This window comes from Mus pahari, chromosome 2 (genome assembly GCF_900095145.1).
Source record: "Mus pahari chromosome 2, PAHARI_EIJ_v1.1, whole genome shotgun sequence".
Taxonomy (NCBI): Eukaryota; Metazoa; Chordata; class Mammalia; order Rodentia; family Muridae; genus Mus; species Mus pahari.
This window is the reverse complement of record NC_034591.1, coordinates 29,364,726-29,378,637: the sequence shown is the minus strand read 5'-3', so window position 1 is coordinate 29,378,637 and position 13,912 is coordinate 29,364,726.

Here is a 13,912-nt window from a genome sequence, read left to right as displayed (position 1 = left end):
GGGGGAGGGGGAGGGGAAGAGAGGGGGAGGGGAGGGGGAAGGAGAGAGGTTGATCCTATGCAAACAACAGGAAACAGACCTTGAACTGGTAACTTTTAGCATTGCATTTGCATGCAGTCTGTTACAACTGACATTCACTTAGAGTGGGGAATTTTATTCTAACACTTAATAATGATAACAGAAATTCTCTTAAACATATAATAAGACTTTAATAACATCCTTTAATTATAAACTTAACATACACCATGTTTGACTGTTCCTTTAAGCCAAAAAGTAGATGGTGGGGGCTGGGGGATCTGGTTCCTTCTGAATGGTTTGCTTCTGTGGGTCTTTGACCTTTGGTCCTAAGGAACGGGCTGGCTGGCTTGCTTCAGCGTCTTCCAAAGTGGGCACCAACTTGAGTTTTCAGGTTAGAGAAAACTGAAAACAAAAGAATGCCACTTGTTCTTCTCTCTCGAATATTTTTAGGAGCTAGGCTAAAATTATAAATTACTCAGGGTTCCCATTTGGCAGTACTTCTTTCTGTGCCCAGGAATAAACCCCAAAACAAGCAAGGATCTGCTGAGTCTGCAAAAGGGTTGACTTCGGATGTACTTCCGGTAAGGAATCGCCGTGTTAGAAGGTGACTTCCTGTGCTTCCTGTTACAGGCCCAGACCTTGCAGTCCCTGAGACCTTAGCTCGACTGACTCCATGGTGGAAGTGCTGTTCAGGCTGTAAAACTCAGCACACAGACAACCCCACTGCCAAAACTTCAACAATGGTCTAATCTAGCAAAGCCCACGGTTGGGGGAAAGTCTCTACAGGTACCCACCTTGCTTTTTGCCTTCTGTAGTTCTGCTTCCTGGGAACTGTTCTCGTTAATGGACCTAGGTCAACCTAGGACATAATTTTTGTGCTTAAAATTCACCCCGAGAAAGGTTCAGTGCTCCACTGGGGTCCTGAACGCCCAGTGTACTCATCAGCTGCTACTGAAGCCGTTCTGTCGGTTTAATCCCATCTCTGAGCAGTCTTCTCTACTGAGTCCCCTACAACTTCCTCTAAGGAGACACAGAGTCAGACTCTCAATCCCTAATCACCTCCACATCTGTTGCTTTGTAGCAACAACATGGAAGATGCAATTTGTTTTGGTTTTTCTTGTGTGGCACAGGGGTCGTGAAAAATCATTCTTTATTTTTTTTTCCAGTTTTAAAAATTATTTTATTTACATTCCAGCTGTCCCCCCACTCCCCCTCCTGGTCCCCCTTCCCACAGTTCCTCATCCCATTCTTCCTCTCCATTGCCTCTGAGAGGGTGCTTCCTGCTCCCCACAGGCTATCCCCCTCCTTGGGGCCTCAAGTCTTTCAAGGAGTAGATGCATCTTCTCTCACTAAGGTCAGACCAGGCAGTCCTCTGCTGTCTATGTGTCAGGCCTCAGATCAGCCAGTGTATGCTGCCTGGTTGGTGGTCCAGCGTCTGAGAGATACTGAGATGAGTATCCAAGACCACTTCTGTCTCTTCCGATCATTATCTACTATGCAGACAGGGGCGGGGATCAGAGTGAATCCCATCATTCAAGACTGGATAACTACTTACCTAACAGCAAAAAGGAAGAAGTGGCTAGAAGGACCAGAGCAGATAGAACAAGTTTGAGGAAGAGTTTGTATATCAAAAAGTGGCTGTCACTTTCTTGATTGCACAAATGGGAATTTGGTAAATACCAAATAGAGCAAGTCTGCTAGCTACAAATCCGGTCATTGGCTATTTTATAGTAAAGTGGACTAGGATGAAAACCTACATTTTTTTTTTGAGGCAGTCTCTGTGTCAATCTGGAACAGTCCTGGAACAGCCTCTGTAGACTATGCTAGCCTCGAACTCAGAGACCTGCTTGCCTCTGCCTTCTGAGTGCTGGGATTATAAGCATGTACCACCACCATGTGGCTAAAAATTCTCTTAATTTATTTAAGAAAATAATGATGGTTGTGCTCTTTTGCCCTCGCCTACACCAGAATAATAAAAAAGAGGACCAGCAGCTTCAATAGCAATGTGAGTTTGTTTGATTCCCTTGCTGCCTTGGCATCCATTTGGGGACCTAGGTTATTTGGAACCTACGTTCTCCAACTTCCCCTCTGTGTGGTTTACAATATACCTCACCTGTTACTCATTTTGTAAGCTCCAACCTAGTGCTTACCACAGCTTCCAGCCATGATAAAACCTAATGACCAATCCCCCAGAGCTGAACGTTCCTCCTTTTCACATGGCTTTTTAAAACCCGCCCATGCACAAGCCCCTCCAGAGCCCGAGGGTAACTTGATGGATCTGGTGAAGGCTGCATCCAACAGCTTGGTTCTCTCTTGCTCCCTTCTGCTTCCTGTTGAGATCCGTGTTGCCTCCAGACTTCCCTCTGACCTCTCGTTAGCACCTGGAACCTCTCTGAATTATGTAAGTGGTGTATTGGTTCTGTTTCATGCATTTTGGATTTTATTGTGTCCCCCTTGAACACACTGTGACCTCATGTCTCTCTAGTTGGGCCTGTTCTAGAGTGTAACTAACTTGGCTTATGTTCACACTCAACAGGAATCTCATGTTTAAGTTAAAACAACAAGCAAATACAATTAAAACCATCACTGGGATCGGCCCGGAGATCCTCCTTTATAACACACTCTACTAAAAAGACCAATTATTAAACATTCTTGAGGATGAGATCATCATATTTCCAAGTAAAAAATGTCTTGAGAGTGTGGTACAAACACTATTCAACAGATGTGGAGATAAGGTTTTTCTTTTTCTCTTTTTCTTTTTCAAGGATCAGGAACTGGGTAGCAACTCTGATGCTGCCTTCAGCCAGTCCTCTCCCCCTCTCTCTCTCAAGATTTATTTATTAAATACACTGTAGCTGTCTTCAGACACACAGGAAAAGGGCGTCAGATATCATTATAGATGGTTGCTTGGATTTGAACTCAGGACCTCTGGAAGAGCAGTCCTTGCTCTTAACCCCTGAGCCATCTCTCCAGCCCACAACATTTTCTGGAAGTACAAAAGGATTACAAAGTAAGTAACAGGGTTCTTGTTACATAAGTCTCCACGGTTCACTAGCAGGTGGTACAGGTGTAAACAAAGTATCATCATGTGATGATACTGATGGCATTTTAAAATTTGTAGCTGCAAGCAGGACTCTATGCTGCCAATCATGTAAGAAAATGGGGGAGATAGAGGGTACATATATGTTTGGTCTTGTACATGAATGAAATATTTCCAGAAAGATATGGAAATATTAGGAAAAAGCACTAGGCGGTTAGGAAGAACCATCCGAGATTTCATAGAAATGCATTTTGTGTCTCTTGAGGCAGGAGAATGTTATCAACTACTCTGAAAAGAAAAAAATTACTTAAAAGCAGCATATAAAGCTGTGTACTGACTTTCTCTTCCAGATTAAGTCTGTCCGCGTTTGCTTAAGGTCTTTTTGCTAAGATTTCTGCTGTATGCTTTCCTGGATCCCATTTTGCAGAGTGGCAGGGGGTGCTTATACATTTTGTGGAGAACAGGTTTTGGAAGCAGGTTAGGTGAGAGGATGGGCTGGCCAGCTCCTTGGCTTTACAAAGTGGGCTGGTGAGACCATGCCCCCTTCTCTGGTTGGTTGGTTTGGTTTCGGTTCAATAGCATCCTCTAGTTAAATCTGTCTGTTGTGAATGGGGTGCTGCCTGACTTCTAGGGTAGAAAAATACTCCTTCCTGTGAATGTCTATTGCAGTTTTTTGACTCGTTCAGCTATTAATGGGTTTAGATCACTTCGTATTTACCTGCTCTGAATACTGCAACTAGGGAATCTAGGAGCACAGGCATCTCTGATTAACAGATCACAGCCATTTGCATACCTGTGTGGAAGTGTTTTGGATTGTGAAGTAGTTTGACTTTTAATTATTTTAGGGGGAGAAGGGACTTTGTGTGTGTGTGTGTGTGTGTGTGTGTGTGTGTGTGTGTGTGTGTACATGTTTTCTGTACATCTTTGCCAGGATTTGTTTCTTGATCTTAGTCATTCACGATATGCCATGTTATTTTTATTTCTCTTTCTCTGTGGATTTAATGAAATTAATGCTTTTTATTATTCATATGGTATCTTTGAAAAAAAAAGTCAATTTAAGTCCTTTCTCAATTACTTAACTTGACTTTTTGTTGGTTTTGCGATAGAATTTCATGTCCGTGTGATTTTGGATTTTACCCTCCTATCAGACACTGGTTTGCAAATGTTTCCATTTCCTGCATTGCCTTTGCACCCAGTTTGTTGTGCAGGGTGCTCTGCTTTGCTCGTGCACCCTCCCCTCCATCCTCTCACCTTTGCCTCTAATGCTGCACTTCTAGGATGCTGGCCAGAATCTCACCACTAAACCATGTCAGGGGTTCCCCTCTGGTTTTCTCATTTGAATTATACATTAAAGATTTCAGCTCATTTCAAGTTCATTTGTGCATGTGGTGTAAGATGAACATCCAGATTCTTTTCTCCCAAATGTGGATATCCATTTTCCAGCCTAGGCTATACAAGAGACTGTTCCAACTCCATGGTGAATTCTTGCTGCCATTGTCTAACATTATTAACTGACCACGTGTGTAGGGTTTCTTCTGCCTCTCTGTTCCACTGATCTATATGTTAGTTTCTGCTAATATTACACAGCTTTAACTGCTGTAGTTTTGCAGTTTAGTTTGAAAACAGGCAGTCTGTCCTGGCTTTATTCATTTCTTATGGTTGCTTTGATATTTGGGAACAAGTTATAATTCCATTTTTAAATTTTTTTTGCTCTATTTTGTCTATTCCTAGGCATGGAAATACATGTCAATTATTTATCAATGATAACTCTTAAAGAACTACATTTTAAAACAATTCTTTAATATCCATTTGAGTTTAGCACTTACCAAAGGCGTAATCAAATTTGCACACTGACAACTGCTTTAATGAACTGCTTGTTCCTTCATTAAAGAATTAAAATGTTGCTGAATACAGGATGCTTCGGAGTATAGAACCTCTTCAGCATTTTGAAAACTGATTGATATTTTGATTTTATAATAATTACTGTTGATGAAGCCGCTTTGCATCAATACATATCACAAAATGACAGAACTATGTTTGGGGCTACTTCAGACATCATTGGAAATTCTGTCTTAATCCCAAGCCAAAATTCTTTTAATGATCTTTTAAAAATAAAAAGAAAGCTTGTTGGCAACCCAAACACCACTTCTCATGATGAACCAGTCCTATAACAACACAATCTGTGCTGGAAAATGCTTTCTTTTCAGATGTTCTAATGTAGACCATGGATATTCAATGAGGGGATGACATCTATACAGTTATGACAAAGTCATCATACACGCTGGAACTAGACTTCCCAGGGCTGTGGCTGCTCTGAGATCACCCCTGACCCTGGAAGTAACTTTTTTTTTTCTTTTTTTGGTTTTTTGAGACAAGGTTTCTCTGTATAGCCCTGGCTGTCCTGGAACTCACTTTGTAGACCAGGCTGGCCTCAACCTCAGAAATCCACCTGCCTCTGCCTCTCGAGTGCTGGGATTAAAGGCGTGCACCACCACACCCAGTGGAAGTAACTTTTTAAGGCATGTTCTATAAAACCAACAAATTCATTGGTTCTCTCAGTTAGGTGTTGGTAGAATTACACTTTGTTTGGCCATAATGGTCGTAGAAGGAAGGGGTAGACATTTGTTTACATTTTCCTGTGGAAGGGAGTCTTACAATAGTCTCTGAAATTGTTTTTGCGGTAAAAGGACATAATGCTATCTTAACTTTAAGTTTTTTGACATCTTTCATACATATGCACAATGTTCTGGTTCTATTTATCACCTTTCCTTGCTGGTTTCCACCTGCTCTCCCCTCTAAGCCCTTTCTTTTTCCTACCTAGACTCCCAGTGGCTCTGTTATTAGAAAAAATGACACCCCCCCCCTTTCTGGCACCCGTTAGAAGTCACTGTATCTTCAGGTCTTCATGGGTGCAATAGTAATGCCATATTTGGACATCACCATTTTGTGGCATTCTTCCCCACCTTCTGGCTCTTAAATTCTTCCCACCCTCTCTTCTGTGATCTTCTTGATACAGATGTGCATCCTGTTTCAAGCTGAGCACTTATCAGTCACTTTTTCTCCGCACTTTGGTCCGCTGTGAGTCTCTGCATTACCAGTCACTCTGCGTGGAGCAGAGGAGAAATGTAAGAAGGAAGGCTGTAAAATAATATCTATGGACATGACATGGACCTAGTACTTAGGAAGCTGCATTAGCTGTGGTTGCCTGCACAAGACTGGAGCTACCGTTCAGTGGTGGTTGGTGAGGAGCTCAGGGCACGCTGCTCCACTCAGAGGAACTAAAGCAGCTGGGAACTGTTGGAAGGGAGGCAGACATTGTGTTCAGAAGTGCAGCTATTGGCAGGTTATTCGTGCTCTAGTAGACAACTCTATACCCACGTCCACCTGAGTGGCCCTGGATAAACCAAATGGATCACAAAAGGAAAATTAAAACAGCCCGAAGCCATAGCATGGATGAGAACTGGGGAGGAAGAGAAGAAACAGTGGAGGGATAGGTGTGACAGAATGAACTGCATACAAGTATGAAATCTTAAAGAGACAATTACCATAAAAGAAGAAAATCAATGGTGCCTTTACACTGCAATTATATAAGGACTGTAGGATTTTAGGCAGTCCCTCATTGCCTGTGACACATGGGGACATTGTACGCATCCTTCTAATGCAAGCAGCAACAGTGTGCTATCTTGGAAAGCAGAAATGAAGACCCTACAATACACTAAACCTACTGACGTCTCAATTTTGAATTTCTAACTCCAAAGCTGTGAAAAATTATTATGTTGTTTCATTAAAGAGAACAGAATATGGCATGGCAGTTTAGTCTACAGATAAACATGGACATATTTGGTTAAACCAGTGCTTGTTTAGTATAATAATTTTTTCAGTATATTATTTTCATTAAATACTTCATGTTGAGATAACTATAGGCTAATTATGTTCCTAAGAACTATTATAGCAGGAGAGAGATTGCTTGTAATATTCCCCTCACCGGTACCCACCATAATCTTGTCTTACTGAGAATCATCACACAGTGTGATAATCAAATAACTGACATCAATGCAGTCAAGGTTCAAGCCACATCCTTAGTCATGGGGACCTGGGTGTGTGTGTGTGTGTGTGTGTGTGTGTGTGTGTGTGTTTGTCACATTTCCTCCTGCCTCCATTCCTCCTTCACATGAAAGAATTATAGAAAAAACTAACATGTTGTCCATTTTTTAAAATTTTTTCTTTTTTAAGAATGTCAAATAAATAGGGTGATATGGCTTTTATCTTGACTTGGACAAATGTGAGATAGCAATTAAAGCATACATGTACCTTCAGTGAACTATAAAAAAAAAGAGTAGAAAGTATAGAGAAATGAGTGTTCCAAAGATGAGCACCAGACCATATGATGCGATCTGAAAAAAATGTATGGGAAGTTGTTTAAAACTTTTAATTAGCATAGTAATGATTTTAGAGTATGGTTGCAAAAGCTGCCATTTGCAGAACACAGTGGATGAGCCTGTGCTAGCAGCAGGAAAATCAGGACATTATCTCAACAGTGACTGGAAGCAGTTATGAGGGGATGTTCTATGCAGTAAGAAAAAAAAATGAACCACATAGAAAAAGTATTAAAGAGAAGAATGAGGATAGAAGGCAGAAGGCCAGGACTCTGGTCTTGGTGACTGTAGCAGGGCACCTACCAGACAAAGTGGCGATGGACAAGTTCAGGGTGACAATGATTAATGCAGTGCTTACCTCATCATTTCAATGACTGTAGGGATGGTTGATGGACAGTGGCAAAGAGGAGAGGCGGGGCTAAAGCTCTACAGAAGTGCAAGGCTAAGCTCTCTACAGATAAGAGGCCAGGGCATGGTGAGGGGAGTATTCCCACAGATCATATAGAGTAAGACACAGAGGAGGACAAATAATTTCTCACCATCAGAAAATTGGGTATAATGGCAACCACCAACCTTACATTATCCCCAGAGGGGGGAAGAATACATGACAAGGATTAAGAACTTTACAAATTCAAAGTATTACTATTAAAACAAACACCATTCTAAAATATAGAGTTATAAAGAAACTGCAGCAGATTTTAGCCCATTTTCCTTTTAACAGTAAGCACTTTTGTAACATTCCCCAATTATGGCATGTTCCTATCTTTGCAGAACCCAGAGTGGCAGATGTGTAATTACAATGAAATTCCGAGTGGGTGTTCGGGCATAAGCAGCAGCTTCAACAGCCAGGATCATATAATTAGGGGCAAGTCTTCAGCCACAATTTAAAAAAAAAATAGTGGGATGTTACCAAGTGGAAGTAACAAAGGGAAAGATCCTCATTACTAACTGACAAAGCAGCATCTATACATAGCTCTTCTTCCACAGGGTATGGCCATCTTTAAATTTTCCATCCATTCACTGTTCTGAGTTCTTTTTGCCACACAAGGTTGATAGTGGAGACATCCATGTGAGAGAGAGAGCAGTGTTACAAATCAAAAACAGTCATTGGAAGAAAAACCCTCCTTGTCCCCCCTCACCCCAAACTCCCTACAAGGTAACCTAATTCCTCTGCTTTCATTACATCTCTTTATATTAAAAGGATCCGTGAATCCTTTGGGGAAAGCACAAAAAGACATCAAAGTGGTTGAACATATGATATATGAAAGCGTTTAACTGCATACAATTTGACATTAAGTCCTGATATTCTCTATGCATGCAAGGAACAAGGCGACAGATTTTCAAAGGTGCCGTCAAGAGAACACACTTATTTCATGAACCTTATACATTTGTTCATTGGCCTGTTTCTTTTTGTTGAAAATTTGTATCCAATTTTCTCAGGCTGCATTGGCTGATGGGTGCTTTTATTTACCTAAGGAGCATCCACTTGGGGCTGTAAGCAAGTCACATATTAGACTCAGGATGGGGTCTGCAGTTTGGGAAGAGAAGCCCTGCTCAGCTACTTTATGATCTGGTGGGTGCTAGTGAATGAATAAGATCTTGATTGTGATGCTGTAAAAAATATTTCTACACCTTTAAAGAATTCCATGTGACCTAAGAGACTTCAAGAAACCAAATTTACATGTGCTTCAGGTCCTCTACATTTCCTCAATTTATTTTTATTTTTATTTTGGGTAAAGCTCTCTAAAGGGAAATCTTACTTATCATCACTTCAAAAAGATTTTTGAGGGGGGGTGGGGTGGCTAGAGGTCCCAGATCAAAGTTGAAAACAGGAAACCTGACCAAGTGCGGTAGAGAATCTGAAATATCTAGGGACTATTGCAAGGCTATGTTTTTCTTCCTTGGGCTATTCTGAAGCTTCGTAGAATAGAATCATGCAGCTCACCAAGGCATCAGAGCAGCAAGGCTGCTTCATGCTGCAACAACAAATGAGACTCGTGAAGTCTCCATCTACCTCTCATTTCCCTTACTGAACGTTCTCTGTATTGAGAAAAAGCTTCTCCCAAGTTATAACCTCTTGGAGTGGCTGAGAAAAGTCGCTGTGTAGACAGCAGAGCAGTAACTGACTGTATTATTCAGTAGGGGCAGACAGAGGAGACTTTGAATGCTGCTGTTGGGACTGGAGATAAACAAGGCAGATCCTTTGCCCATCAAGAAAAAAGAATAATGGTATTGGGTGTGGCGATGGGAAGAACACATGAATTCTCTTTTGCCTGGATATATGGTTTCTAATTACTTCTACATCCAGAAGATATTTTTCAAGGGCTGACTGGCTCTTCATCTGTCCAATGATTAAAGTGAGTTGGAATCCTAGCCAGTTTAATTAGTCACATTTTCAACAAAGAATTATCATATGCCTGCTGGAGGAGTGCCTCAGGGTTGGGATGAGACAATGGCAGAGTCCCATTTGTCCCTGTGCTTCCAGATTCACATATCCAACACTGGACTTGACCTCTCGTCCGCATGCTCTACCTTCACTACATGTGACAAAGGACACTAATTCTCAACTTCCTAGCCACTCAGCTATGGTATTTTTACTTGATATTCCCATTGGCTAAATTCTTTCCTGTAACAGAAACCTAGCAATGAGAAGGTTTTAGGACTCAGGTACTTACTACCCGAGGCTTGAGGGTCCATTCCAAAACTTGACTTTTTATTTTCAGATTAACCCTGCTTTGCTCGCATTGGCTAACAGTCTCCTGCTTTGGGATGTTGCTTCCCAGCATTGACTTATGGACCCTTGTCTCTGCATCATATCCAACCCAGAGAGGAGTTTTCATACATCACTACTCGAATAGCTACCACTGGTCCCTGTGCGGTGAAGCAATAATGCTGATTTTTCTTCCTGGGCACAGTAGGTAATCCTTTGCCTGTCTACTCTCTTAAGGAAGATGTGCATCCAGCATACTCCACAAACACAAAACAGTCCTACTGGGACTATTCTTGTGTGGATAGCTTGTCTTTCAGAACTCAGAATAACCACAGCTTCTTGCTCAGGCGTGGGCCTAGTCACATATGGAGGCTGGGCATGGAGAAGCTAATGCCTTGACTCCTGTACTTGTGCACAAGCTGGTTTGAGCCAACTTGAGGTTGGACTCTAAACTGGGCCATATGTGAAACACTCTGTTATCATGGCCAATTGGCTACTTCTAGTTGTGGTCATTATTTTGGTATCATACAGTGCTCGGTGACCTTGTGAGGAATCTACTTCCAAATAAGCTTTCATCTCTCTATTAAATCTCCATTCCATGTCTCTCAAAAAATTTCTAGTCACCGTAGTATAGTTTTAATCTGCATGCATTTGTTATGTCACTGTAAAAAGTATTTGGTGTCATATATTATCATATAGAATCATTAGTCTTTGTATGAAAGATAATGTATTAAAATGTAGAAGTTATTGCTGTTGGTGAACAACTTTGTGTAGTGTCATGTAAGAGACAAGACCAATGAGGCAAAGCTTTCCCAGTTTGTGCCCTTTCCTCTTGGTGACAGGTGGTGAGTGTGATTGTCCTGAGCTGCATGGGTCACTTCTTTCCTTCTCTTCCTCATTTAATGACTTAGGACACTGGGGGAGGGGGGTATCTGCAAGGGAGTGTGGGTAGAGACCTTATCTTGAAGGGTTGTGAACTAAATCAAAGGCACGGGCAGTCTCTGGGGAACTTCTCTATGTGGGAGAGACCCAGATTCTTCCGGCACTTTGATGTCCCGGGGGGATCAGACACAGATTCATAGATAGAAAAGGGCGCTGTGTACAGCTAACAAACACATGCAGGTTAGAACTGTGTTAGTGTGACTACAAATTTTCGAGAGATCTGGAATGGAGATATAATATAGAGATGAAAGCTTGCTGGAAGCAGACTCCTCTCCTGATCATGAGAACAGTGCCTCTTGGCAGTTTGTACTGTCATAGTTGCCAAAAAAAAAAAAAAAAAGAAGGATAACTCTGGGGGGGAATTCAACGTCTGTGACAAGCTGTCAGGCAGTCATTAGTATTCCCTGGACCACCGAGTAGCTCAGATTTGAAGGTCTTGCCTGATCAAACACGAGTTCCCAGTAATGAAGTATTGAGCCAATCCTTGGAATAAAACCCTGTGAATCTCCTTGGAACCACGCCGCCATGTGGGTCATGGTCATCTCTGCTTGTGGACATAGCCCCACGGGGTCCATTTTCTTTCTGAGACTTCAGCCATTAAAATGGATGGGAATGATTTTCTTAAGAACTATCAGACAGATCACCTATATTTCTGACCTAAGCTCGCTAAAGTATCTGACCTTCTAATGTCATAAATAATAGCCGATTCAGTGCTAAAACGAGTCCGAGAAATGGGACCAATTGATTTTATCCCTGACAAGTCCCTGTTAGTTATTACATGTGGACTGTAAATATACGTTAACTGAATTTGCTTTTTATTTAGGAAATAGAAACCCTGCTGTTCTACTTGTTTCAGCTTTTGAAAGGATATTCTCTTCATTGCATACTGATGTCAACAAGTAGATACCAAATTTCCTAAAGAAATCATCTGTCATCTGCAAATCTGTCTCATGTTCACACTTAACACATTGACAGTGATAAGGGCAGAACTTGAGTAAAGGAGTTTAAAATCTACAGAACATCTTTGACCTAGGAATTAGAACCGCTCAGCTGTCATTCCCCTCCTCTGGAGTCTGTAATTAAGTCTATAATTTACCCTGAGTGTGCAGCATTAGAATTAAAGTGTTTGTTGAAAAGCCGGCATGGTGACCAGCATTGCTGAGGATATTATTTGCTCCCTCATCTGGCTGCTAAGTTGGTTTTCAGAAGGTCAAACCCAAACCCTAAGAGTTCAAGGAGAATGAAATCAGTGCCCATACAACCGAGTCTGCTGGGATGAATATAACACCAGGCACTTGGTCCTAGAGGATTATAGCACGGTACTTCTTCCCCCCAAAACATTTATCTTCCTGAAATCGCCCAATGAAATACTATTAGAGGGAGGCATACTTAGCTTTCCTTGGCCAAAATGCTGAGAAGCAATGGGGAAGACAGGTGAGGATGTATTTTTAGTATGTTTCTCCCTCAGTGTGGACTGTATTCATCTGTTGGAAGTGTGTTCTGCTTCAAATAACAAGAGACACCTGGCCCAAGCTTCCGTCGGGATTCTTACTCCTGCATCCTTCACTTCCTTCCATCCTTGGTCTTTTTCAGGCATTAGGTTGTCTTCTTCATGGCTCTAAGACAGTCACATCACAAGCACAAGGACCACCCAAACAGTAAGGAGGAGAGTACTCGGGGAAAGTATCTTCTTTGTTGCTCAGGCTTTGTTGCTCAGGGGAAAGGATGTCACACCTCTGGGGTGCTTGTCCATGTCCCAGTGGCATCACATCACACATTTAGATGAAAGGAGTCTGGGAAGGTCAAGTTTTGAACTATTGATATTTGTGTCCTAAAGGGAAAAATTTTTGAATTGTGTTAGTTAAGAACAATAGAAAGCAAAACCCAACAGCTAGTGTATTTGTGCGTGCGTGTGTGTGTGTGTGTGTGTGTGTGCGCATGTGTATATGTATGTGTGTATGCATGAGTGTGTGTGTGCATGCGCGTGTGTGTGTGCATGTGTGTGTGTGTACGTGCGTGTGTGTGTGTGCATGTGTGTGTGCATGTGTGTGTGTGCGCGCGTGTGTGTGTGTGTGCATGCGTGCATGTGTGCATGTGTGTGTGTGTACGTGCGCGCGCACGTGCATGTGTGTAGATCTTGGTACCTGTGTGTGTCTGTGAAAGTTTGCATCTTCTATCTTCTTCTGTCACTCTGGATCTCATGTTTGCCTGGAGAGCTCATTAGTTGGCTAGACTGGCTGGTGGAGGAGTTTTTTTTTGAAGCAGTTGCTCTGAAGCTGTTGTGTCCAAGAGGGGAAAAGAAAAAAGAAAACTCTTTGGTATGCTCTATACTAAGTAAAATGTCCTTGTAATAGTAAATAGCTTTGTTCTGGCCACCCATGCTCCCTTAGATTAATTCTTCAATGAACAATGTTGATTTTCATAGAATACGCAGACAAAGGATAAACTTTACATTCTGGCATCACTTTGGGTATAAAGAAGCAGACTTGTATTTTCATGACTTTAAAAGCAGCATACCAGAGTCGTTAAATTGAACTTACACCCTTACCAGCACATGCATCTTTAGTTTTCAATTTATAAACATTTTGACTTCTCGCCTCATGTCTAGTAGGAGGACAGAAAAAAAGCTGCCTAGATAAAATCTTAATTTAAACTAATAATCCCTCCCGATAGTGTTAGTACAAAAAGAAAACAAAAACAAAAACAAAAAAACAGAAACAAAACAAAAATGTTCTTCTATGTTTCTTTGTTCTCCTCTTCCTCCTCTTCTTCTTCTTCTTCCTCCTCCTCCTCCTCCTTCTCCTCCTCCTCCTCCTCCTCCTCCTC